The sequence below is a fragment of the Lineus longissimus genome, chromosome 7, assembly GCF_910592395.1.
Source record: "Lineus longissimus chromosome 7, tnLinLong1.2, whole genome shotgun sequence".
Taxonomy (NCBI): Eukaryota; Metazoa; Nemertea; class Pilidiophora; order Heteronemertea; family Lineidae; genus Lineus; species Lineus longissimus.
The window spans coordinates 9815401-9843313 of record NC_088314.1 but is presented as its reverse complement, the minus strand read 5'-3'; the positions used below and the strand labels follow the sequence as shown (position 1 = coordinate 9843313).

At 39.7% G+C, this 27913-nt stretch overlaps 1 protein-coding gene across 2 annotated transcripts in view; it reads left to right on the top strand.

The window, feature by feature from the left end:
- LOC135491392 (cadherin-like and PC-esterase domain-containing protein 1) overlaps positions 1-27913 on the top strand; it is an 84932-nt gene that overhangs the window by 1564 nt on the left and 55455 nt on the right. The window contains exon 1 of one of the 2 annotated variants that reach the window (XM_064777235.1): positions 8724-11087. The exons of the other annotated variant lie outside the window; for it this stretch is intronic. The gene's annotated coding sequence lies outside the window, so the exon portion shown is untranslated. Of the gene's footprint in view, positions 1-8723; positions 11088-27913 lie in introns of those variants that run through there. 2 annotated transcript variants of the gene reach the window in all.

Below are 27913 nucleotides of genomic sequence, written 5' to 3'. Positions count from 1 at the left end.
ATACGCATAATATTTTAGCTCGAAATGAATGTTCAGAGGCAATCGGTGAAACCCTATCGTCTGGGTTAGTGCATGGACAAAAGCAAAGCATTTTTTGATTGACAGTCGAAGAGGCGTCTAAGCAATGTTTTGGGTAGCGCACGAGATTCTCTCGCTGAGATGTAAATAAAGTGTAAACAAATGTTTCTTTCAAGGAAAAAACAAATCGAGACTTTTTAGAATCTGCCGGTGGTCTCGCCGGTACTGTGACAGAAGATCAGTGACAATCATCACACACATTCTTGTCAGCATAGGCGGTGTTTAGTTACCCTTCAGCTGTGGGGAGTCGGAGATCTGCTCCGGGTCATTTAATGTTTGTTGTTCTTTCCGTTTCGTTGCAAAAATATCCAACGCAAAAGTCTTACAATGTTGACAACAATCCAGTTAAGATTAGTACGGAATAGGCCGACTTTTGGTCTAAAAAAACTGTATCTATACATATGAATAATGCAGGTCATGCCATCATTGGCGAAACGATTTCGAGGCAAAACAGTAAACGTAAATATTTTTAACACGACGTTATTGTTTTGAACGGATAGTGTTCTAAGTTTTAAGCGGAAATCAAGAAGAAAGAAGAAGCCTGTCACTCATCACTTATTTTAATATGATTGTAATTGAGAATGATACAATACAGGGCCCCTCTTCTACTTTTCTATACCGATATATGGCTACAGTGTCTCTTTGTCCATAACCATTCTGGATAGAAGTCGTCTATCTGTTAACCTTATTCCGAACGTTCTGGGCCATTTTCAGGTGAAGGTCAAGTGCTTTGGGAGAACATATAACTGGCGAAAGCCTGTAGTTTCAATTATTCAAAAATATATTTATTTTCCCGACTTTGACTCCTAACATTGCCAAATGAAAGTGACATTTACCCGACTTAGCGCTTTTACAATCAAAAGTCTATCCGGCACCATCACTCAATTTGTTAGCGAACAGTAAATATTTGCGAATCAAGCTTTTACCGCTAATAGCTTCATCTTGTTATGGTCAATTATCTGTGTCAACAGTGGAGAATATAGAATGAAATATGCAGTCTAATCGGGGAAAGAAAGCTTACCGCAATCCATCCTCCTATAGAGGGCTTTCGGGTCGTTTTTGAAATACACTCAATTAAAGCCCTGCTAAAGTTGCATTACAAACACGAGCATGTAACTTTCAGAAAATCGTTACTCAACCGGACATGATTCTGATGTACACGTATTTAAAATAACAAGAAATTTTTCCAAAAAACACGCACAAATAGTTTCGCCGGAATTCGAACCCGTGACCATCCAATCCATAGTGCAACCTTCTAACCGCCGAGGCCAACAAGTCTTTAATGATAGAACGGGATTTTCGTTGTTCAGGTCGTCGCCATGTTGAAAAGGCGCCATGATTTTGACGAGGTGACGCTGGCGGAAGGGTAATTGGGTACAAATAGTTCCAACTAATCGTATAATTCAATATCGCGACAGATTTTTCTTGATATATCGTATTTATATAACTCGGTGATATAATAGATAATGTTCGTAGTTGATTTAATGTTTGAATGACTTTCTCAAAAATTATTCTAGAAGCGAGGTCAACAAGGTCAAAAGAAATAGTCTTTGGCGCCAATGATGTCAGCAATGGCGAATTTGAATTAAGATTCGAGTCGATTCTTTTGGAGTCGGAAGTGTGCATGCACAAGGCAATCGTAGTTATATAGCTCCGTGCACGTGATTTGAAGGGACAATTTGGGTGTTGGATTTAGGTGACCAGAAAGATGATATGTAATTTGAATCTGTCCGCCTGCTCATCAATGTAGTTACAAACTAAATGCTCATCACTAATAATGAATTTAGCGCCGACTTGTCAAACCATTCTCTGGAGTGCTCGAATACCTGGAATCAGTGTGTACTTCAGCTTGAAAAGTTCGGGTGAAGGGGTTTTCTTCGTGATAATATTCATAATGGTATGAGAGTGCCGGCGAATCTAGGAACTGGAAGAAGAGGGAGCGTGCTCTGCATTTCTTATCAAAAATCCTGGACAGGTGTGTTCCAAAATTTCATAAGTGGTCAATTTAAAAAAGTTTACATCAATTAGGAGCCGTGCGTCTGGTGCACCCGCTTGGATCCGCGCCTGATAAACGTACAAAAATGATTAATAACAAGAAATTTTTCAAAAAAACACGAAAAAATAGTTTCGCCGGGGTTCGAACCCGTGACCATCCAATCCATAGTGCAACCGTCTAACCGCCGAGGCCATCAAGGCTTTATATGAATAGTTTCGCCGGGTTTCGAACCCGTGACCATCCAATCCATAGTGCAACCGTCTAACCGCCGAGGCCATCACGGCTTTAATGATATTTATATGGGATTTTCGTTGTTCAGCCCGTCGCCATGTTGAAAAAGCGCCATGATTGTGACGAGGTGACGCTGGCGGAAGGGTAATTGGGTACAAATAGTTCCAAGCTAATCGTATAATTCAATATTGCGACAGATTTTTCTTGATATATCGTATTTATATAGCTCGGTGATATAATAACAAACAAACCTACATCTTACGCACATCTATAGGATAAAATAATCACGTGTAAATATTAGCACGAAGGCTGTTGCACGGTTTACACGGCCACGAATCTTGTGAAAGAAAGTACTCCTTTTTATCCAACTAGGGGAGGGGGAGGCTGGGTTGTGTTAGTCGCCATTGATGGATGAGAAAAGGACTTGGCCGTTCTTTCTATGACTTACAGAGGGTCATTATCACCGCCGTACAACAATTTGACATTGACCACTCATCGTATTCACTTTTTGAACCAACCCCACCCTTCACTCATCATTCTCTGAACTTGTGACCACCCTTCCAACAGCTACTAGTTCATCTGTGGAAACCCTGACATATCAACTTTAATAGCACATTAAATTGGGTCACATAGGATGATAATAACCAGAATGATTTGTGTTGGCGCTTGATTTTTATAATGATACGATACTATTTTACCCCGGGAGGATTCTAATTTGAAAGGTTGTTGATGCCATCGTTTCTTTGTTTTAGTCAATTTGGAAGTGTGATACGCAAACAGTGCTTCCATTAGGTGAAGCTAATGAACGCGGTTTTCAAACAAAGAGGACAATAGATCACACCATGTCGTTCAACATTGACACTATAACCGCGATTTCACTACCCGATTCAATTTTATTGTCGGCTTCAGAAGTAAGTATCCACATTGTTTTGGCATTTGAGCGAATAAAAAAATGCTTTTTCTTCGGAATCTAATTTTAACCCTTTAAATTTTTTTTGGCTTGAGGTTTGCTTACAAAGTCCCGTTACGAGTATATAGTGGAACCGCCCTTAGTATATACAACCGTCCATTGAGGACACCCTCTTTGATCTATGCATTTTTTTCACAATATTAAAAAAGTTTAGACTGACCCCTTGGGTACAGTACATTTTTACAGGAGATATGATAATGGTGCATTCCAAAATATGATTGAAGAGCCCATCTTCAAACAAATCCCAAAAAGTACGCGGACAATTACTTTGACAGTAACTAATTGGAATTGACGGGCCGGACAAACTGGGTCGACTGAAACACGAAGCCACAAAATTGAGTGTCACATTTATAGACGTTTTGCTACGAATCGCATCCGTAGTGTTGACTAATATAAGCTGGTAAACATTGTACCCCCTCTTGTCTCCGAGGCACAATACCTCGACGTTATAGATGGTACTTGAACCACAAATAAATATGCGAGGGAAAACCATAACTCTATTGCCGAGGAGCAGATGAGGTGACAACGCGCAATAAAATGAATTTGTCGCTTTGATTAAGTACGTGAATCCCAACAATTTCAGATCTGAAGTCGTCTAAAGATGAGTTACATCCCGAACGCCGTACATACATGAAATTACCTTGCCGCGGCAACCAGGGAGCCCATCATGGGAACCTACTATTTCCCCGCATTTGATGATGGTAGTGAATATCATTAGTTTAGCGATGACCTAGTTTACTGCTCATAGATGGCAACTGTTTGGGGAGAGCGGCAGTGTCATAATCAGGAGTTCGTGGGTCGACTCTCGGAAGGCTAGCTGTTTCGTCTTTCTGTCCTTGAGCAAGGCACTTAATCCTACTTGCTTCTCTCCACCCAGGAGTAAATGGGTACCGTATCTGGTTGGCAGAGATGGCGAAATGTGGATGCTCGCGATGAGTGCTGAATACATGCAGCCCCGGCATGTGACGTTCCCGAGGCAGTTGAGCTTGAACCGGAACGTACAGGCCTATAATATAGCTGGGTAATAATATGTCAAAGGGCACTTAAACGACTCATATAGGGCTGCATCCTGAACCTTATGGTCTACACTCATGTAGCTGGGGTAAATTTTGATCAAATGCAAAACTTTGGTGGTCAAGATGATAGGGCTAAAAAGTGTGCACACTGTTAATTTCAAGTTGATCATGTGTGTGGTCATTGAGTGTCGAGCTTTAGGTCCATTTCTATACACCTATAACGTGATGATTTATCAATCAGAAAAATACTTATGTCTGATGGAGGTATTGTACATGTACATACATGTACTAGAGTATGTGCGTTATCGGCCTCATACTAGAGAAAAGGCATTACAAGTGTATGGTGGTGCTGCCTCATTAAGAACACAAAATTAATACTATGCTTATTTTTAAGAGAGTACTTTACTTCAGAAATCTGTGTTCGTTAATAAGTTAGCGAAAACTTTTTTTCGCCTGGTCGGCACTCTGATCTATTCGCTGAGCCCTTTGGTTCAAAGATCTAATTGATTTATTAGGATGGTAAATCCATCTAGGATACAAAATCACCAAACGTATTTATGCCAAAGCATTTTAGTCGTGATTTGCCCTAATACTGTCGGTCATGCCAACAGGCTTCAGAACTCCATTTGCGATAATTTGATTTAGCTCAACATGAATATCCATAGAACTCCCCGCCAAGCCAGTAGGACCCTTCTCATCAACGTTAATGCTCGCAGACACGCTATAGCCATAAGAATTAGGGCTATATTGCATTGTTTTCACTAAGCCAATATCATAAAAGTAGAACTGATATACCTGTGGATTAAAGAAGACTGGAGGAGGAGAGTTGAGCGGACGCGACAGCTCACGCAATCGTCCCCACAGCGGCCACGTCTAGCCATTGAATATTTTCTGAAGCATTTATCAGATAACCGAACTCGAAGGGACAGCTACCTATGACGCTCCTCGGCGGTCACAATTAACTAATATCCGTTTAACTTAAAATATTTTCAGTTCAACTAAATCTAATATGAGTTAAACTGAAAATAAGGAGTACATCTAGTTATACTTAAATTGTCGAGAAACTCCGGGGACATTCTGGGCATTGTTTCTTCAATAACTAGTGGGAGTCTGTTCGAATATTTTGTTTCCGAAGATTCCCAAATAGCAGATTGTGGGGAAGTTCAACTCAAATAGGGCAATTGTGACCGCATTGAACCGCGAGAGTTGTCCCATATGCAAAATATAGATGCTTTGCTAGTCTTCTTATGACCACTTATTTTGCCACGATACCGAAAGTGTGTAACGAGGAGTTCTTACGGTACGTAAAGAACTCGGCACTCGGACTGTGTATTATCGGACTGAAAATTGCCGCGGCCAAAGATTCGTACTGACCTTTGGTTTAAAAAAAACCCATCTCTTAAACCATGTCAACGAAAATATATAATGCACATCTTAACCAGGTCACAAACTTTCGCGTGATTAGGAGCACTGAAATGGTCTCGTCGAGGCCATGATTCGGTGCCAATAGCGGCCAATTCGAGCAGGGACGAAACGACGTCATCTATAACTAGAGTTCCGGTCACACGCAAGGAGGATGAATCTTACTATATAATATGACGTCACTGCTCTCCGATTGGCTTATGTGTTGTAAAGTCTTCGGCTCGCCAAACGGGGTAGAATTTTTTTATGCCTGTTCGGCGAGCGGCTTGCCAAATATAACCGGCCTAAATTAATATACGTTGTACACTACAACATTGATGCGATAATAGAATTAATTTAATCAATATCCGAATTGAGTCCATGCATCAGCAATGATATCATGAAATTAAGTGGTATGCAATGGTCACGGTTTCGTTCACCTGATATAAACATCGTATATCGAAATAGCAACTTCAATTAAATAATGGTTTTTGTCCTTGTCCGAATGGTTCGACGACAGCTTTAATTTTTTTCTACGCGTCACACTTCAGGCCTTCCTCTATTCTCCGCAATATCTTCTCGAGGTTTTGATTCTCCCATGGTCCGGCCAGGTCCACTGGGCTTTAAACAGAGCGCAGTCTCGGTGGACAACTGCAGCCGTTTCAGTCATTACAGCCATGCAGCAAGATGGTAATTTTTCCAACGTTTTATTACGTTATTTTGCCCCATATCTCGCTGTTAAAAGAATTCAGGCCGAGCCCAATGTACAGTCAAAAGGTTTTCTTTAACCCGCGCTCACCAAGACCTCAATTCCCACTGTTCTGCTGCCTTATCACAAGGTTATAACGGCAAATCTAACCCCCATGAGACAGCTTTCATAAGGGTGATTGGCCTAAACTAAAAAGGGTATAGAAACGTACATCCTCGAATACCAGAATCAGTTGTTATGCGCCTCTCCTCGCACCATAAGCTCTGCCGTTAGTCCCGAGTGTTTGTCTGAACTTCAGTATGATGAAAGTAATGTTCAATGAAAACATGTTATGGAAGGCGTTAGTGAGGCGCCATTCTAAAAAAGCTATTTTGTGTCAATATGCCAAATTCACATAGCTCAGAGTTGTTCATTTGAATTAGAAATTGCATGATATTATGCAGTCAGTCAAATTGAGTTTGGAAGTCAAACCAGGTAACCGGAATTTATATAATGCGTAACAAGACAGGTTTTTCACAGGTAACACGTTTTTCCGAATAACCTGATTTTTTTCCTTCATTTTTAGGATGACAATGTTATATATACATGTAATTGCTCCATTTCATCATCGCGCTCATCCCAACCATAAACTGATACACTAAATTAGGCCGACAAAACTGCTTCATCAAAAATTCAGGATGTGGTATTTAGTTCGTTTTATTTATCTCCGGTAACTATTGTCATGTAACGGCCGAATAAATGGCTTTTTTATCACTACACTATCGTTTTATCCATTATCCATGGGGGGGGGGGGGGGGGGGGGGCTAAACATTTCCAAACTCCCTGCATAAGTTTTGTTATCATTCCTGACTATAGCGGAATAAACGATTTTTCTCGAAATTCCCGCCCAGAGAGGGTCAATGACTATTCGGCGCGAAGGTGATCGCCTGCAGGGGATCTTAAATTTGCCAACAAATTGATCTTCATGTTGCCTTTTTAGGTGATTGACTAAGCGATCTGGATGATTCGTGCGATATAAATGAGTTCGGCGAAGAACGAATAAAAGGAGTGCTTATAAGATATTTCTGTGCATCACTTGGATGTAAACCTCTTAATGTCGCGTTTTGATTGCTTGTCAGTCAGACAGTGTTGCGTTCGTCCTCTGTTTGCTCGTAGCTTTAGCTCTCATGTTAGGTTGATAAGTCTACACAGTCGACTTAATTCGCTTTAGTTTGTTTCTCTTGTTTATGAAGTCTTACCGTCGATTTTGAATAGTCGCTTAAGTTCCTCTAGTTTTTGATGTCTCGACCTCAGTCGCTTTTGTCCCTCTAGTTTATTAAGTTTATGGTCGACGCTGCGTGCCTTTGTTGCTCTAGTTTATGAAGTCTATACAGTCGACTTTAAGTGCCCTTGTTCATATAGTTTATGAAGTCTATACAGTCTATACCGTCAACTTAAGTCGCTTTTGTTGCTCTTGTTAACATGGGTGCATGAAGTCTATGCACAGCCGAATTTGATCGCTTTTCTTCCTCTTGTTTATGAAGTCTAGAGGCCTACAATCGACCTTAGTCGCTTTTGTTGGTCTTGTTCCTCTAGTTTATGAAGTCTATGGTTGACTTTATTTCCTTTATTTGCTTTAGTTTCTTTAGTTTTGCTGTCTTGTCTTCGTCTTCGCGTGGTTATGAGATTGCAAAAAAATCGGGGTACTAAATATCAGAAAGGAATTGTCTTGATGCCTGTGATCAACCCGTAGTTTCAGGTTTCCTAATCAATCATTGTTCGGACGATGTTATTAGTCTGACATAGGTATAAGCATTGGCCAATCCTTCAACACAGGTATGTGTTAACCTGGGTCAAACCACACTCGTAAATTCCTCGTTCTTCTTGTGTCTTCAACGAATAGCATTACTTAAGAAGAAGACATATCATCTCTTCACCTGTACTCATTATTCGACTTGTGTTTCGTCGCAAAAACACTTCTCTCGTACTTTCGGCTTCAGAAGTAAACGTCCATGTCCTTTTAGGCCGATGTGCGAAAACTACGGTGCCGATTTCTGCACATTTTGGGACCCACTACAAAGCAACCGATATTGTCTGATCAGTCAAGATATTTTCCGACACACATTTCCTGAAATGACATTGTGGATACTTACCCGTTACGTATTATTCCAGAAAAAGATAGCCTCATTAAATGAGTAACTAACGCTGTTCCATGAGGTGTGTATACCTGGAGGGATAGTACCACACGCCGGCATTCCCCAGCCAATGGTCTGTTAGCGGCCGGTATCATAATCACATTACGGTCGCGCTGTTGGGAGATCGCACAACGGTTTTTGCTCTAGTTGGAGCAAGACCAGCGGATATCGACCAAAGTCAATGAATGTCAGTCGCGCTCGAGACAAGAATCGTCGCTCCTCTGATCTACTTAAACGTTGATCAGCGAAGAGGGATTCTCTCGAAATTGTGCGACATCTTACTTGTTCGTCGACGAGGACTCATACTTACCGATATCAAGTGGCCCGAATACTTATCATACTTGTGGATTCAAAGCAAGAAGTACAAAACAATAGTTCTTCTCGATTCCGTGATTTGCGAATTGGTGTAAAACACACGCAGATGATCCTGATAACTTTGAAGGACCTGTTGTGTGCCTGTCCTAAGTGCCGCTCGTTGCGGAGTGTGACGCCTGGAGTACTCTGAAGGACCATTCATAAGTTTCTAAGATCAACGTAATGATTGGTGTCAGATGGATTCTGATGTGGTGTGCTAGCTTTTGGGAATAAGACTTGAACGTATATCATGATAATTCATCTTTCATGACAGGAGACAGGAGTTTGTGAATGAACAGTGTGATTTGCAAAAAGTACAATCGACTTCCAAGGGATATTCCATGGCAAATTAGTCTGGTTGTTGCCTGTCGCTAGTATGGAACATCACGATGTCTTACATTAACGGCAAATCATGAAACGTAAAACTGCAACTTACTGAACTTAAATGAGGAACGATGCATCAAAATTACAACCAACTTAGCTAATATTGGAACGACATTAAAGGAAGGAAAGTTGGAACTGAACGTGCAAGTGAACCTACAAACTTTATAAACGTATAAATGACAAGCTGAAGTTATTCGCCAACGAAGTGGAAGACGGTGGAATACAGTCATGTCAATCGAATCTTAGTGCTTTCTGGGCCAGGTGAGAGGTGGCAGATAAAAAATTTACGGCGTAACAGAAAGGAATGCCTTGGTTTCACCTCGTCCCTTACCATTCAACAAGCATTACTTCAGGTACCGGGCTCCCACGCTTCCCAAGTCTGATTAATCGTTTTCCTGGAACGCCAGCTGCGTTTTGATCCCCAGGGGTAGGGTCTCGTTTGCAAGGATCAGAGGCTATACGCTTGCTATAATCTCACGGACTTCTCTTGTTATTGAGTGGAACGCAAGGACTTCGTTCTCATCAAAACGGATCGATATACTCGTGCCGTTATTGGCTGTTGAGGAATTGAATAGCACTCCAACGGGTTTCTTTTCTCGCTGGTGGACGGCCACGAGCGGCGCAGGGTATACACATAGACGCAACTCTTGCGCTGTAACATTGGGTGTTACTACAAATCGGAGAGGTGTCAGAATTTTAATAAAACGTTAAATCTAACAGAACATATAAGACTACTATACCATTGCCCGGAGAGGATCCAGGAGCATCAAATACTTGAAAAATTGCCCTGTCTCATTCCGGAACAGAAACCTGGTACATGTTAGCGTCTGTCTCGCCAGAAAAGTTTTTGGAAGTAGTCAAGGTGAAGTTGCCGCTATCTCATTAACACAATGTGGATGTGTTTGTTTTGTCAACAAGACGGCCAATCTACGATCTTTTTCAAGGAGCCACCTCTTTAGAATCTATGTTTCTTCGTCTGCTCGGCAAAGGAGCGCAGACGACAGACGTGATCGATCAGTTGTTTGGTGCTCAACCTTGTCTGCCGTAGGACAGCTTTGCCGGTGTCGTCGGAAGCGTGTGACGCGGAGAGGATATTCCGGTTCATGTGTTCATATCACCACAGTATTCAAGGGAGCATGGATGTACCGTTGGAAATTCTTACTACATTGAATACCTGGGTATAAATGATCAGTGACTGATGGAACTACCAGAATGACCTCGGATATTGGATTCTAACGACAGCGCAAGCCCTGCAAATCGCTGACACCGATCACATCTTAAATCAAACTTTATGGACAACACGACGCTTCCACATTGCTGATAAACATATTTGTTGATTCCTGTGTAAAAATGGTAGCAATCTTACTAAGCACATAAACTCAATTCTTCCATACAGTACCGTCCGAGATAGCTTAGCCAATACGAGTACATCTGACACCTATTGACATTGCTATTGATTGCTGAAGTATATAATAGAGGATGTGATTTATAAAATGATTTTGACTCTGTCAACGAACTCATATCCGTATCTGATGAAGACATTTCCAGGGTTACTAGCTTAGTTATATTATCAACACCGGTGCTAAGAAGGCATCCACAGACCCCGCTGGTAATACCTATAGGAAATCGTAAAATACGGATACAGTGACTCTGTAATTCGACACATGCGATTCTTGGCAGAAGACAGCTAGTTGTTATAAAGGATTAGTTGATGAGAGAAATGAATATATCTTGCTTGGGATGATCGGGCCCGTTGGACACGTTGTCGGTCTTGGTAAGTGTTACTTATCATCTTTAACTATTGTTCGTTTCTTCCTGCTCTTAGGGGAGATTAGTGGCATAGTGGTTAGAGCGCGGGCTGAAATTCACAAAGACTAAGGTTCGATTCTCGTAAGGATCGCTGCTGTTTCGTATTTTGCGTCCTTGAGCAAGGCACTTTACCCTACTTCCTAATTCTCTCCGCACCCAGGAATAAATGTGCACTTGGCTGGCAGCGGTGACAATTTATGAATGTTTGTTCCGAGTGCTGTGGGCTCGGATCTTGATACTCCCAGAGAGTAAAATTGAATCAGGAACATACATGCCTGTAGCTGGGGGCAATAATGCAAAGTTCTATGAGCGACTGAAACCAGTTGGATTTAGCGCTATGTAAGTCGAATAACTATTGTTATCATTGATGTCATCGTTTGCTGTTAGTGTTAGGTTTTTTGTGATTTTAGGGGGAAGTGTTATGATATACATGTAGATAGAATACTTACCTCGAAAACACGAGTCGTTCAGTTTCTCAGTAAGAAGACCCGTATACACAGGAAGGGTTCCTTTCAATTTTGTCGACACGTTAATTGCGAAATACGCACTAAAACTCAGGACCTCGAACCTTCGACCTTCCAATTCGAGGCTCGCTGGAAGCTTGTTTTGATGCGGCCGATTGTTTAGCCGCCAGCTGATTAAATATTAGTGGATTAATAATTGTACAAATTGCCATCTCCTCGGGCATCTACCATTTTAGAAGCATTGGGAGTCTTGGAGTAAAACGTATCTCATAATCAAGCTGAGTCGTGCTATAAACATACTTTGCTCTCTATATAACGGCGTCACGACGACTTCAGGACACGGTGTAAAGCTAAGCTTTCACGACGGTCAGTGTTCGCCTTTTAGCTGTAAAGCGGGGATCACACACAGAGGTTAATGTCTACGAGATCTTGTTGCAGAGGTCTTTGAAATCATAATAAGATATGCAGCAGCCTGGTAAAAACCACGCGCATAACTGCGCGACCTCACGATATTTAGGTGGTCAATCGCTCCAAAAAAGGTCTCACTGTTACATACATTTTAGTTGGCCGAAAACAGTGAGCGGGCGTCAATTTGAAGAAACTATTGGAATTTTATGAAGTGTTATTGTCAGATTGTTAAATGGTTCTTCATTACACCTTTCAACTTTGGCAATGATTAAAATATAAGTAGGGCATATTTTGACCAAAATCTACGGAATGTACACGGATGTACAAACACCAATACAGGACTTTGGTCAATAGTAAAACTAACGTTTTGTTTTGTGACGACCCAACATGCCCAATGCAGCACAACAACACATTCGATTTTCACGCATGCCGCCGACGTTTCATCGGCGATATTCACATGTGGTACGTGCAGCACGAGCATACCGGTGTAAAAGAAATGCAAGTACCCCGGAATATGAGTCCGGTCCTTTTGTTAAAGTGAATAGAGTCGCCGAGTTCCTTTGTTGAAGATTATGTAGCTTACCCTAACCAAACCATTAACCACATTTGTTGAGAGTACACAGCTATTGTATAGGGTCCTGCATTCCTAGGACGTCAATTCCTTTTACACCTGGGCTCGTAAACGTTAAAATATAACTCCAGTGTTGAGGAGTCTCCATTGTCTTCCAAGCTGTGAACATAAACGGACTTGTCCCTGCTAACATATCCGAGCTCCTCCCGTCCTCGGAGCCCGGGCGATCTCTGAGGTCCGAAGACAGATGTTTCCTGCGCCGTTCACCAGGTATCGCCTCGTGGTACATGTCCGCATAAATTGGCCGTTTGAGGGTAACTATGGCACGATTCTTAACCGCTGAAGCTATGAACTTGAAATTTCTCCCTAAATCAGATAACCTCTAACACAGAATTATCGACTTGGCCACCAGGGGGCCAAAACTAAAAAAGGTACAAAGTGCAATATCACGCTTATTAGTGACTTGTTTTCAATGATATTTAGTTACTTGTTTTCGATGATATTTTTATGGTAGGTACTCCAAGCAACGATACATCACATGCCATACCGACTTTGCTTTGACCTATATACTATAAATGTAGCATGTTTCTTAACCAGGATGAATTCCTCACCACCAAATATCTATACGGCGAGCACAATGGCCCTCGGCCGTTTTATTAATTCACTGATTTCTATAAAACCATTCAGATATAGATACATTGATATTTACATTCCATTTTCATGAAAAGCAACACGTTTTCGACAAGTTACACGTTGCGATGACACTGATCTTAGCACACTTTTCGTTTTTCTTCTTTACATTATTATACATTTTTGTGACTGGCAGTTAAGTATGTTGTCACTGTTTAATGGACTATCTGTAAAGGGTGTTTCATATGGTTCATTTATTTCCATCTGATGAGATATCCATTGGATGACACATGGAAGAAGCCGCTGTGGTGTAGTGGCTGGGACTCTCGACCAGCGGTCAAGAGATCCCGGGTTCGATCCCCACTGTCAGCGTTAGATTCTAGACAGGTCTCTTCGTCAAGAGATCTTGCGTTCGATCCCCACTGTCGGCGTGAGACTCAAGACAGGTATCTTTGTCTTACTTTCCTCTCTGCACTCAGGTGTATAAATGGGTACCAGTCAAAAATGCTCAGATTTGTGATTTTGTGATTTTGAAGCTGACTTTCTTGGTTTTTAAGATTAGAAAATAGCCAATTTTCCAATCAATTAGCGTAAATATTTAAACACGAAGTGGTGTACGATACGGGGCCAACATATTGAAAACGTCCTTTGGCTTAAACCGTGTATAGAGACTACACTTCATTATTTGTACACACACACACACGCAAGCACTCCAAAAAGTGCTTAATTTCCTTGGTGTCCCAAAATAATCGAAAAGTATTGAAAGTCCATAAACAATTGACAAACAGTTCTAAAACACCTGTTCCCAAATTTGTATTTCTTCCAACCATTTGTTATAGTACAGGGCTTCTGGACCTTTGATGTCATATGCTAATACATTAGCCTGATATTGCAAAACGTCACCATTGTTACGGACGATGAAATTATGACGACCGGGAAATCTAAAAATGAACATATCCTGAACAATGATTTCATACTGCTCCCTGCTCTGTGTAACTAGATTCCAGTCCAGGTTGATCACCTCTGACCCTCCCCGGACAAACATCAATCTGTTGTTGGTAGTGTCCATCAAAAGATCTGTAATGCTTTCTTCTGATTTTGGAATACGGAATACCTTCTCGCGAATTTCGCTTGTGTTTCTGTTACGGAGATAGAGTCTTATAGTTCCGTCTTGGCCAGGAAGCTTTTCACAAGTAGCGAAATCACCGAAATTACTGAGAGATATGACCCATTCAGTGCCAAAGTGTTCGTGTATAAGTTTTTCTAACACAAAATATATAATCCAACGATGTTTCGTTTTCTTCTGCACGTAGCCAATGGAAACTTGAACTTTGCGACGAATGTTCTTATCAGGACAATACTGTACCACCCTATCAGGCTTTCCTTTTTCAATGACAAACTTAGGCGAAAGACATTTGAAAGACATTCTTCGTGACGTGTATACTGATTTACATGATTTATACAGTTTTCCTCTCAGACTAACCAATGTAGAGTAGCGTTTCGAGGAAAGAATTAAGAATTTGTCATATTCACCGCATATGCCAAAGACGCCTTTGAGTCTTATGAGGTTTTTGTAGCTTAAAGCAGATTCTGAATTGCGAATCCCTGAACTAACGTCCCTAAAACCGTATATCGACATGATCGAGGTCATACGTTCTTTTTGAGGAACATAGCCAGTAACAATGATCTTGTCTTCTTTCATGTGGTAGTAGACATCATGATTATATCTTTCAGCAGGTTTTATGGCCAATACGTTTCTCTTATAGTAAGATAAGTTAACCTGAAAAGATATGGCTGCGGTGTTTCTCCATGTTAACAAGAGCAATTGATATTACATGTATATTATGGCTGGACCGTGTACCTGTCCTAATCTCGAACTACCTAAACGACTCGAACTACTTATATTTGACAATGGGTTCTATGTTTAAGTTGTCCAAACACGAACGATAGGAGACCACCGAAATCATCCCTTTGGCTAATCGAGTTGCAGTCCCTTGGTATTGGTATTTATACATTTATAGAAATCGCCAATAAACGTAAGTATGTTTCACAGGCGTAACAACCCAGGACCTGAATCTTACTAATTATTGTAATTAATTGTAAATAAATTACTAATTAAATTGTAATTAAATTACTAATTAAATTGTAATTAAATTACTAATTAAATTGTTGTTTAATTACTAATTAAATTGTAATTAGATTACTTATTAAATTAGTTATATATTACCAATTAATTACTAAGATAAATATTGCTAAGATTCAAATTACAAGAATCTGATAAGAAAAATCTTAGTACTTTTTTTCTTAGTAAGAAATTATAAGAAAAAAATTACTAATTAAAATCTTACAAGATCTCACGAAGATTATTATTGTTAAGAAATTATTTGGTAAGAATTTAGCAAGAATATACATGTAATTGATAATAATGTTCTTAACAAGAAATTGCTAGTTTCTATCTTACTAATTTTTTCGTTAAGAAAAACCTTGGTAATAAATTGGTGAGATAAATACTATAAATATGTAGTGTTCATCATAGCACGACATTATTCAATTATAAAGGCTCTATTATCTACATGTGTGTGTATATTCATATGCTAGGAGTACGGAACTATACTTGTATTTAAGAGTTTTGAGTAAATTTATACCAATAATATTGATTGACAGAAGGCTGCACAAGAGAATAGCTTTATACTGCAGCCCGGGTATCGCAGTCAACATGCCAAAATTCCACTAATCTGTGTTTTAAGGGGTTATTATCACCGGGGACATCATTATCGTTTCTATGACATCGGGTTTGGTAACGGTAGGCCTAATATATAGTATAATACAGTCTTCAAATGCACACTTGTCCTGTGCCGCATTATTTCGGTGAGCGCCATGAATTTTTTTTATTTAAGTGCACTTTTCCCTGCAGTCTGGTTGTGACGTTGTCATCAAAATACTCTATCCGTATAACCATGACTGAACACCATGTTATGTCGCTCTGTGTAACACAGCAATGTGCTACTCCCTTGCATGTCATGTTATCTTTCAGTGTAGGATTGGGTTTTTAGCCTCTTTTTTCAGTGGTATCATGAATTCTGACAAACCACAGCGGCTAATGTTTTATTTAAAAAAATCTTATTTTACCCCTCCCATTTGTTGGCCGTGGGCCAAATCAAATAGGGGGTTGAATTTTGAATAAGTGACAACATTTGGGACTAACTGCACATCAAATTAAAAGTTCCCGCAAAAGTATTAGCACCTAAACGAGATGTATTGCCAACCAGATAATCCTGTTAACTGAGCTTTACTGAAACGAAGTTTTGGTTGATGAATTCCATCCTAGGCGGCAGCACTGAATAGAACACCTTGTGGCCACCAAGGAGCTAGTTGGTGAACTAATGAATAACTGGAGTTTATGGGATATTCTCGAGAATATAGTTAGTATACCCGTTGAACGTGAAGCTATACGTTTGTGGGAACTTTCTTATTTTGCGAAAGCATTTTTACTCTGTCAGCCCCCGAAACAGCTTTCGGGATTTAGCCCACGGCCTATTTCTAACGTGGTTAGGAAAGTGAAACACATTAGTAACGGTGTGAAATTAATACTTAACGCTTGGCTAAACAATCATGTGACATAGATTGCATTGCGCGACCGAGGTCATAGGACTTTCATTACTGGTGTAACGTGTTTGAATGTCACAGGACAGAATGTCCGGGGGACAAAGGGTTATATTATGCGCTTATTTTCTGCGGCATTAAAGTTCATGGGTCGTCTACATTTAAGACTGCTACACCGGAGTGAAAATTGTTTTATTTTCCCGCTTTAGTGAACCTACACCAGGGGGTTACGTCAGTGATAAGGACCTCGATCTGAGATTTTGATCATATACTGGACTATTGAGTCGGTCCAGACTATTATAATGGGTCGTAGATCTGTGTCATTCAGACAGTAACTAACTCTGACAACGGTTTGTTATCAATTGCAGAGAGTTAAGATCAACTTGGCTGCTCTGGCTCTATGAAGATGACCTTAATTATTATCGCGGATAAAGGATTGTCATCGAAGATGACTACTAACCTTCGTCTTTGCACGGGAATACATAACATCACCCTCTGCCTTATCTAAGAGTAAAATGCCAGCTTTGTATGTGCTGATTTGGCAAAAATTCTTTTTCCGGTCAAAATTGAACGTCTGGCATTTGGGATCACTGTTACAGTTTGAAGAACATTCGAGAATCGACGAGACATCCGCGAGATTCCGGTCCGGTGCGACGATAGAGACGTCCTGTCGATTCGAATCGAACGACGCAGAAAGATAAGCCGTATACGCGAGGCAAACCGGTTGGTAGCAAATAAATAAAAATATCCAAACTGCAAAACATGTTGCCATTTTTGTAGATAAATTTGACTTCGAAACCTGTATGAAATGTTCGCTATAATCAAGCTAACAACGATATAAATTGCATTTAGACTTCGCTTTAAAATGATATGATAGCGTCCATTTCTATAAAGTAGACGTGTATTATCATTTCCATATCTCGCCTGTATATTTTTGTGTGATTTCTCGTTGTAAATTGCTCCATCCACCTCTTTTTTTTAATTGCCAATTCATGTTAACAAGACAAAACCTTGGAAAAGTCCATACTTACCAGGCCTCTAACAGTAACTAGCCTTGTCTTTGGGACCATACCTAATTTGCTATATTGTAAGTCAAGGGAAAATGCGGCGAAAAGCTGCATCCCACCTTCCCATCAAAACACTTTTTCCCTGGGAGTGAGAGGGGCATATGTAACTTCCCCTCTAAAAGTACGACCTGCATATCAATTTCTTAGGTATTCAAAAGAACTTTGAAATGAAGCATATGACGCATACGAAAATAAATTTAGAAAATTACGTAGCATCCGTAGAGGTATACAAGAAGAAGTTTCGAAAATTAATGAGAAATAAGAAATAAAGAAACAGAGATTCAGTCAGATCAACTAAATATTTATCCAGATTTTCATCCTTGCTCCAGAGCGCAAAATTTCAGAAAGACTAAGGTGACGAAAATAGAACTTTGCTAAACAGGACCACCATGAATTCTCAAGTATGTTTACACGAAATGTGCCAGCAACAATTTACTTTTTGAAGTCCTCAAGATGAATGGGAAAACCTTACAAAGATGTCGCGTTTTCGTTCAGCTCCTGGACGGGTTCTGTCGGTTGAATATCTGATACATGTACAGCGTCGATGAGCCAATGTATACTTTTAAAGTATCATCACACTGTATCTCAATAAATGTCACTATGTAACTCATTGTCCCAGATGTGTAGCATGACAAAGTGCCAGATTCAGCATTTAAACGTTTTGCCATCATCGATCGTCAAACATGCTACTACTATTGAATTTTATTGTATTGCATCTTATACTTCTTTATGCGTGTGAATGGGAAGTTGCCGCGTTGATAAAAATCAATGATATTTGAAAAAGTATACAATACTAAAATAATTTTTTGTTGATCAAACGTCAAACCTCCTCCTACTATTGAATTTTATTGTATTGTATCTTATTCTTCTTCATGAAAAGGCTTTTTAAAGTGTGAATGGGCAGTTGCCGTGTTGATTAAAATAATATTTGAAAACATACATAATACTAAAACTATTTTTTGGTTGTTTTTTGTAAAGTCGAATGATAACCTACATGTATATCGTAGTTGATATCAGGACCGAGTTGTTCAAAACAAGTTTTGTCACTAACGCTGGCGTTATATTTTCTTTGAGTTAAGTCTAAAGGGGCTTAACTGGAGGAGATAACACCAAGTTAAGTTAACGCTAGCATTAGTGACAACATTTGTTTAGAACGACCAGGCCCAGACTAGAAACCCAAAGCTTCAATTTTAACTTTATATCCTTGACCATATCTTTTCAGTATTATGGCAGGTGAATTTCGCGTTCGTGGTAAAAAACGAATTATGTTTGTGGTCAAACGTTAACATGTTTAGAAATCAGATTGAACTTTTATTAAAATGTTTCTAATTTAATGCATAACTGTGGATATTTAACAGTTTGTTGATTTTGAAGCCGAGTTTCTTGGTTTTTAAGATTAGAAAATGGCCCATTTTCCAATCAATGAGCGTAAATGTTTCAACACGAAGTGGTGTACGATACGGTACCAACATGTTGCAAACGTTGTTAGGCTTAAACTAGGTATATACATTTCATGATTTGTACACACATGCACACACTCCAAAAAGTGCTTAATTTCCTTGGTGTCCCAAAATAATCGAAAAGTACTGAAAGTTCATAAACAATTGACACACAGTTCTAAAACACCTGTTCCCAAATTTTTATTTCTTCCAACCATTTGTTATAGTACAAGGCTTCTGGACCTTTGATGTCACTTGCTAATACATTAGCCTGATATTGCAAAACGTCACCATTGTTACGGACGATGAAATTATGACGACCGGGAAATCTAAAAATGAACATATCCTGAACAATGATTTCATACTGCTCCCTACTCTGTGTAACTAGATTCCAGTCCAGGTTGATCACCTCTGACCCTCCCCGGACAAACATCAATCTGTTGTTGGTAGTGTCCATCAAAAGATCTGTAATGCTTTCTTCTGATTTTGGAATACGGAATACCTTCTCGCGAATTTCGCTTCTGTTTCTGTTACGGAGATAGAGTCTTATAGTCCCATCTTGGTCAGGAAGCTTTTCACAAGTAGCGAAATCACCGAAATTACTGAGAGATATGACCCATTCAGTGCCAAAGTGTTCGTGTATAAGTTTTTCTAACACAAAATATATAATCCGACGATGTTTCGTTTTCTTCTGCACGGAACCAATCCAAACTAGAAATTTGCGACCTTTCTTCTCAGGACAATACAGTAACACTCTATCAGGTTTTCCCTTTTCAATGACAAACTTTGATGAAAGAGTATTCATGTTTCTAACATTTAGTCCTAATATGTGTATCAATTTATGCGGTTTTCCTCCCAGACTAAACAATGTGTTGGGTTTCCATGAAAGAATTAAGAACTTGTCATATTCGCCGTTGATGATTAAGGTGCCTTTGAATGTTAAACCATGTTCTGCATGGCATTTCCCAGAACTAACGTCCCTAAAACCGTATACTGACATGATGGTGATCGGATGTTTTGATAGAGGGAAAATGCTAGTAACAATGATCTTGTCTTCTTTCATATGGTAGTAGACATCATGATTATATCTTTTAGCGGGTTTCATGGCCAATACGTTTCTTTTATAGTAAGATAAGTTAACCTGAAAAGATACGGCTGCCGCGTTTTACCATGTTAACAAGAGCAATTGATGTCATATTTTGGCTGGACTGTATACCTGTCCCAATCTCGAACTACCTACGGCTCGAACTACTTGTATTTGACAATGAGTTCTCTGCTCAGGTTGTCCAAACACAGTCGATAGGCGCTGTACGAGGTATCTCGACTGAAATCTGTCTTTGGTTAATTTAGTTATAGTTCATTTATATCTATCCATAAACGTGAGCGCGTTTCACAATCGTAACAATGTTAGAAATGGTTTTTTAGCCCCTTTCTTCAGTGCAATCATGAAGCACTGACAAACCAAATATTTAAGCGGCCAATGTGAAAAAAAATCCTATCAAGCCCTTTTATCCCTCCCCTTTCTAGGCCGTCCGCCAAATCAAACCGGGGGTTTAATTTTGAACAAGCCCGTTGGCTTCGAGGGTCGCAGCTAGTGCGGCTGATGTTGGCTGAGGAGGGATAAAAGGGTTGAAACACGGACTAAAACTCACCAATGCAAAAAATCCCATCAGGAGGTTGAAAGTGGGGAAAGGGAATCCCAACAATGCAATGCACAGCGTGTTAGTACTTATTACCGTAGAAAAAGAATTCATGCTCTAGATTTGTAGACAACCAAGACTCATACACAGTCACAATGAACACTGTTATAAAAAGGAAAATGTCAAAAAGCCTCTAAGATTTCCAATAGAAATAGTTCATTCTTTCTCAAACTGAGTTATTCGCATCAACACCGTACTAGACATTGTGAGATTTCAGAATCAATATCAGACCAGTCCGTGTATAATTCATTAGCTCATTGAGACATGTAGGCCTCCTCCACAAAAATGCAAAAAAACCGGCTTGGCTATCCGTCATTTATAAAGGGACCTAAAAGCTTAAGGCTAGCTGCTCCCAATGAGTGACAACATTTTGGGGGGCGAGTAAAAATGCTGTTTTCGTAAGACACTTTATCAACATAAAATTTAAAGTTCCCACAAAAATATTAGCACCTAACCCAGATATACTGTCATTTTAGTAACCAGAAAATCCTGTCAACTGAGCTTTACTGAAACAAAGTTTTAGTTGATGAATTCCACCCAAGGTGGCAGCACTAAATGGAGCAGGATTGGCCACCAAGGAGCTAGTAGGTGAACTAAAATAACTGAAGTTTATGGGATATTCTCGTGAATGAAGCTTCGGCGGAACTTTTTTTATCATGTGATTCGATCACTTAATTCATCATGATAAAAGCATTTTCAGTTTGTGGGCCCCCGAAATGCTGTCACGGAAGACAGCTTTCAGGATTTGGCCCACGGCCTATTTTTAACATTAGGAATGTGAAACACGTCAAAGAACGATTCTGAAAGTATTTAATACTTAACCCCTGGAAAGAGAATCATGTGACGTATAGATTACATTGTGCCATCTAGGTCGTTTCTCTTTCATGTAGGACTTCCATTACTTGTGCCAGTGTAACATGTTTAAATGTCCTAGGAAAGAGTGTCCCGGCGGCAATTAGAAGGGTGACAATATGCGTTTTTTATCTGCGGCATTAAAGGTAATGGGTCTTTGAGATTTAAGACTGCTACACCGGAGTGAAAAAAGTTGTTTTTTTTTCCGTTCTTAGTAGTCCTACACCAGGGAGTTACGTCCAGTGATAAAGACCTACATTGTACATGTAATGAGATTTTGATCGTATACCGGACTATTGGGTCGGTCCAGATTACTATATATTGGTTCCAAGATCTCTGTCATTCCGGTAGTAGCTCTCTCTGACAACGGTTTGTTATTAATTTCGGAGAATTATGATCAACTTGGCTGATCTGGCTCGATGAAGATGACCATAGTTATCATCGCGGATAAAACATTGCCATTCAAGCTGACTATACTAACCTTCGCCTTTGCACGTGAATACATAACATCACCCTTTGCCTTCTCCAAGAGTAAAATGCCAGCTTTATTTCTGCTGATCTGGCAAAAATTATTTTTCCGGTCAAAATTGAACGTCTGGCATTTGAGATCACTGTTACAGTTTGAAGAACATTCGAGAATCGACGAGACGTCTGCGAGATTCCGGTCCGGTGTGACGATAGAGACATCCTGTTGATTCGTCTTGAACGACGCAGAAAGACCAGCCATACAGGCGAGGTTAACCGGCCGGTAGCAAGTAGATAAAAATACGCAAACTGCAATCCATGCGGCCATTTTCGTAGATAAATTTGACTTCTAAACCTACATGAATTACCCACCATGATCCCGCTAAGAACGATATAAAATGCATTAGACATCGCTTTAAAATGATATGATTGCGTCCACAGAAAACACCATATTTCTATGAAGTACATTTATCATATGCCCTAAATGCACGGATCCGTCAGACATGCTATGAAAAACATCAAAATTTGCCACAAAAAGTATGTACAAACATCTCCAAAATCATGGAAAGTGTCCTCAAGGAATTTGCTTCAAAATGAAGTCTCCGCTGCTTAAAATCTCATTTAAAAAACTTGTGTTTTAAAGAAAAATGTGCGAGAGAGTTCGAAAGAATTACCACACGAGCTAGGATGCAATCTGCGATGCAATAATTACATCCGGATTGCACTATTTGCACTTAGTGCAATTCGGAAGGAGAAAACCCCCTCACAAATTCAGGTCATATTCATTGTTACGTCATTACGTCCTACATTACGCCTTGTGTTACGTCGTTACGTTGGAATTCCCCAAATGTTGGCTTTCGACATCGGTATGAAGTTAATACGTCTTCACATCATGATAGATTTTTGGCCAAACAAGCAAAATACATGTATATTGCCTTTTAATCCATATTTGCTTGTTATTTCTGGGAATATGTCGTTAATTTTTCTTCAGTCAGAAAGCTCTTGAACTTCGTTCTCGAGCTCGAGGTCGGAGAAAATCAACTCGTGGAATCTGGTGACTCGGATCATACACCCGAGCAGTATTCTATTGTATAATTATTTTCCTCTCAAGGCAAACCGGTTGGTATAGCAAATAAATAAAAATACGCAGATTACAAAACTTGTGGCCATTTTTTAGATGTATTTGACTTCTAAACATGGATGAAATGTTCACCATGACCGCGCTAACAACGATATAAAATGCATTTAGACATCGCTTTAAAACAGAACAGAAAACACCATATTTCTATAACGTACATGAATTATCATTTTCCTATCTCGCCTTTATTTTTTTGTGACTTCTCAATGTAAACTGCTCCATCAACCTCTATAATGGCCAATTCAGCGTCGTCAAGACAAAAACTTGTAAAAGCCCATACTTATCAGGCCTTTAAAGCTGAGCGCACACGGGCAACAAAATGACAGCGAAACTAAATGTTTTCAGTTGTTTTCGAAATGTTTTGCGTCTTTGTCGTGTTTGTTTCAATCACCCGCACACGGGAGACAAAATGACACGGTCACGTCACTGGTCACGTCAAAAACAAGGGGTAACCATGGTTGCGCCATACGTCACACCCCCGGTCACACCCGCGTATTCCAAGATGGCGGCCGCCATGCATAACAACCGCCTCACAATTTTAGCATTTCTGCAAATTTTTTGTGACTTCTCAATGTAAACTGCTCCATCAACCTCTATAATGGCCAATTCAGCGTCGTCAAGACCAAAACTTGTAAAAGCCCATACTTATCAGGCCTATAACAGTAACCAGCCTTGTCTTTGGGACCAAAATACTTATATTGCTATTGTAAATCAAGGGAAAATGCGGCCAAAACGAAAAGTACGACCTGCATATCGATTTCTTATGTATTCAAAAGAACTTTAAATTGAGCATGGCGCATACGAAAATACAGTAGAACCTCTCTAGGACACCCTCGGGACTGACAAATGCTGTCCTTAATAGAACGGTGTCCTGATTAGAGAGGTCAAATTGAATTGAAAGCACGAATTTGGGACGAAAATTAGTGTCCTTGATATAGAGGTTGTCCCTAACAGAGAGGTGTCCGCTAAGGGAGGTTCACTGACAGTATTAGTAAAGGAAAATGTAAGTAACGTCCGTTCCTGTGTCCAAAAAGAAGTTAAGAAATTGATGCGAAATAAGAAAAACAAACCGACATTTAGTCGGACCAACCATAATTATCGAGATTTCTATCCTTCCACTAGAGGGCCAGCTTTCAGAAAGACTAAGGTGACGAAAAGAGATCTTTGCTAAGCAGGACTTTGTCGATCACCATGAACTCTCAAGTACGTTTTACACAAAATGTGCCAGCATCAGTTTACTTTTAAAGTCCACAAGATGTATGTGAAGACCTTGCCCTAGTGCCGCATTGGTGTTTAGCCCCTAGTGGGGTTTTGTCGGTTTTATATCGAATACATGTACATGTACAGAGTTAATGAGTCAATGTATAGAGTATGATCGCACTGAATATCAATGAATGCCACCATGAAAGACAAATTCCCAGATGAGTAGCATGACAAAGTGCACACAAATGTGTCAGAGTCAATGTTCAAACGTTTTGTCATTATCGAAAACATCGACCTCTCATCAAAGATGCTACTATACTATTGAATTTTTATTGTATTGTATCTTGTACTTCTTCATGAATGGGCTTTTTAACGTATGAATGGGAAGTTGCCGTGTTGATTGATCAAAATCAATGATATTTGAAAAAGTATATAATACAAAGTGAAACTATGTTTTGTTGATCAAATTTTGTTGAAACTAGCTTGCCTACTTCAAAGTCTGTCAGAGAAAGTTTGAGTTCGGAAATCACCTAAATAACATAGACATGACAGTATGAACCTTGGAAGGAAAGGTGCCAAATAAATGAGAAAAAACCATTTCGTTCGAAATCCCTTTTATGGTTGGGAAGGACGCCTTGAAGTACAGGTAATCCTATAACGTATAATGTCTCGGGATATTAGAATTTCTAATAGCAACATGAGTTTAAGAAAAAAGTGTTTAGGCACAACTTTGCAAAAGTTCAGCATTAACTGACCTTCTGACCTAGATAAGTGTCAGCCTGATGATATTGCATGCTGATAATGCCATTACACGGACCGCAAATGTAGGTTTAAACAACTTTTAGAAAGTGCATGAGATGTAGCAAGATGCCCTGCACTAGCATTCACAAAATACTCTAAAACTCTGCATGCGAACATGTTGTTCTGGCGTCTGCTACAGAATTGATGTGTTTTGTGAACCACTTGATGATGGTCGTATATCAGATGAAACCCTATGCTAAAGACCCATTGACACACACACACACTCGTCATTCTTCCAGTATTATTCTCTAAATGGATCTATAATTCGTGACATAATGCGACTTAATGCTGATAGTATCTATCAGCAGTAGTATGGTTAGGAGCATGGCCAAACGACAACGTGAGTTATTGGGAGGGTGCAGAGTGGCAAATATCGCCGAGTGGCAAATATCTTTGTGAATAACTACTATTAAGAGGATCATCACCATCTTTCAACTGACGGAACTCCCGGCATCACTAGTGTTAACGCTGGGAAATGAAGAATTGGTTGGCCCTTTCGTCCCAGTATATCGAAAAAGAAGCGTGGTAGATTTGTGTATCGTTTGATATGCAATCAACATTAGAGTACAGATAACTTCAGTGATAATCCTTTTGCTTCTTTATATGCCAATTAGTAAATTTAATGGAAGTAATTAATTTTCATTTAATTGCTATCATAATTTATTGTGAAAATAATGGGTTCAGAATCTTGACAGAATACGGTTTGGACCTCTTTGGGACAGGAATTACACAGCACTATAAGATTTCTGCCAACTTTTCATCTTGAAGTAGTACCGGGTATGTCCCCAGTCTACATGATAATACTTGTATAATGGTTACAAGAGAAAGTCGATATCAGCTACTATGATTGTATACCAGCAGGGAGCACAATAACATTGGTTAAGACATTACATAAAACAACGATGCTTTTAGTTTGTGGATATCTTGATGAATCATGAATGCATTCGTCTGTTAACATGGCAAGTGCGTGTACGTATTTGACACAGATTGCAGTATCCGGTCGCTATCTTCTGGTCACTATGTTGCCGATGATGATATTAGACAGGTTTCGAAGTAGGTAGGTTGTGCACTCCTCATGAACGTATAGGAATACGAAGTCCGATGTTGATTCATTAACGCAACGTTCGTAAATAATTTTTCATACCTATAGGTGTATTAGGAATCGTCAATGATATACATTTTAGCATGCCTCGTATACTTCGTCGTCGTTCAGTAGCTCAAGGTGGCGAAACCTGCATTATGCTTTTCGAACGACGAACTACAAAGTGCGAAGGTCTGTCGTGCCATCATAGGTCCTGGGCTACATGTAATTAGAGACGTTCAACTTCGTCGAATCTCCTGCCCGTATAACTAGCCCTATCGATTTTCCGTACTACGTCATCAGTTTGTGTTGTTTGGACGACACGTGGTACCGCATACGGAAAAACGCAAGATACGTATCATATTGAACAATTGAACTATTGCATTTGCAGCTGAAATGATACTTCTAACATCTTTCCATCTCTATATCATGGTTTTAGAAATATTGTGGATTCCTTTGATGATGCTTTCGTGAAGTTAGTTTTTTTTGGAGAAATTAGAGGCGTTTTTATTGCCACGTATCTATTCACTGTTCACAAATTGCACACGGATGAAATCGATGCTGAAGCTCATTTTATGTCCTACTTACGTATCACTTACCAGTAGGCGCCATACGTATTTTTCATACGGATACGTGATGCGTTTTGACGGTGCTGAAAGTCACTATCCATTGGTGCGACAATCGCCGCCAACCATCTTTCCTCAGTTGTAAATGTACTAGAAATCGGGAAATTCAAAGAAGTCCTCGATAAAAGTACATACTTCGCCGCTCGTAGCTCTTGGTAAAGGTTGCGAAACCTGCCTAATGTATATCAACGCCACACTGGAAGAAAATTGGAGAATCAGAGCTTTCAGAAATCGTAATGTCGCCAATACTGTCAATCTATGGACATCTATAGTGTATTAATTGTAAAAAAACTGTAGTGTTAGTTTATTTTAATAATTGAAATTGTGCTTGATATGCGAGAATTTCATACGCATGATTTACAATAATAAAAGTTACCAAAACAAAAACTGACCAAAAAAGAATTTGTCATCAAAACTGTACCGTTTTCTTTCCGAACGAGACTCTATATTCTGATTATAGGAGTCGAAAGAACGCAAAATAAAGTATACGGAAACTAAGATTATATTTATCTGATTTGCTGTCACTAATAATACATCATCCATTGTCAGCTTGGCTGCAGGCCAGTAACGGGCAAAGTAAGAAAGTGGCCCATATTTGAGTATTCCTCAAATGCTTGTCCATTGGAGACTTATGTATCGTCCCCGGCATAGCAGGCAAAAACACTCGCACACTCCTGCCCCTGAAACGGCTGGAAACAATTTGGTGCCGCGCAGAAAGCCTAGTTAACCTGCTCCATTTCGTT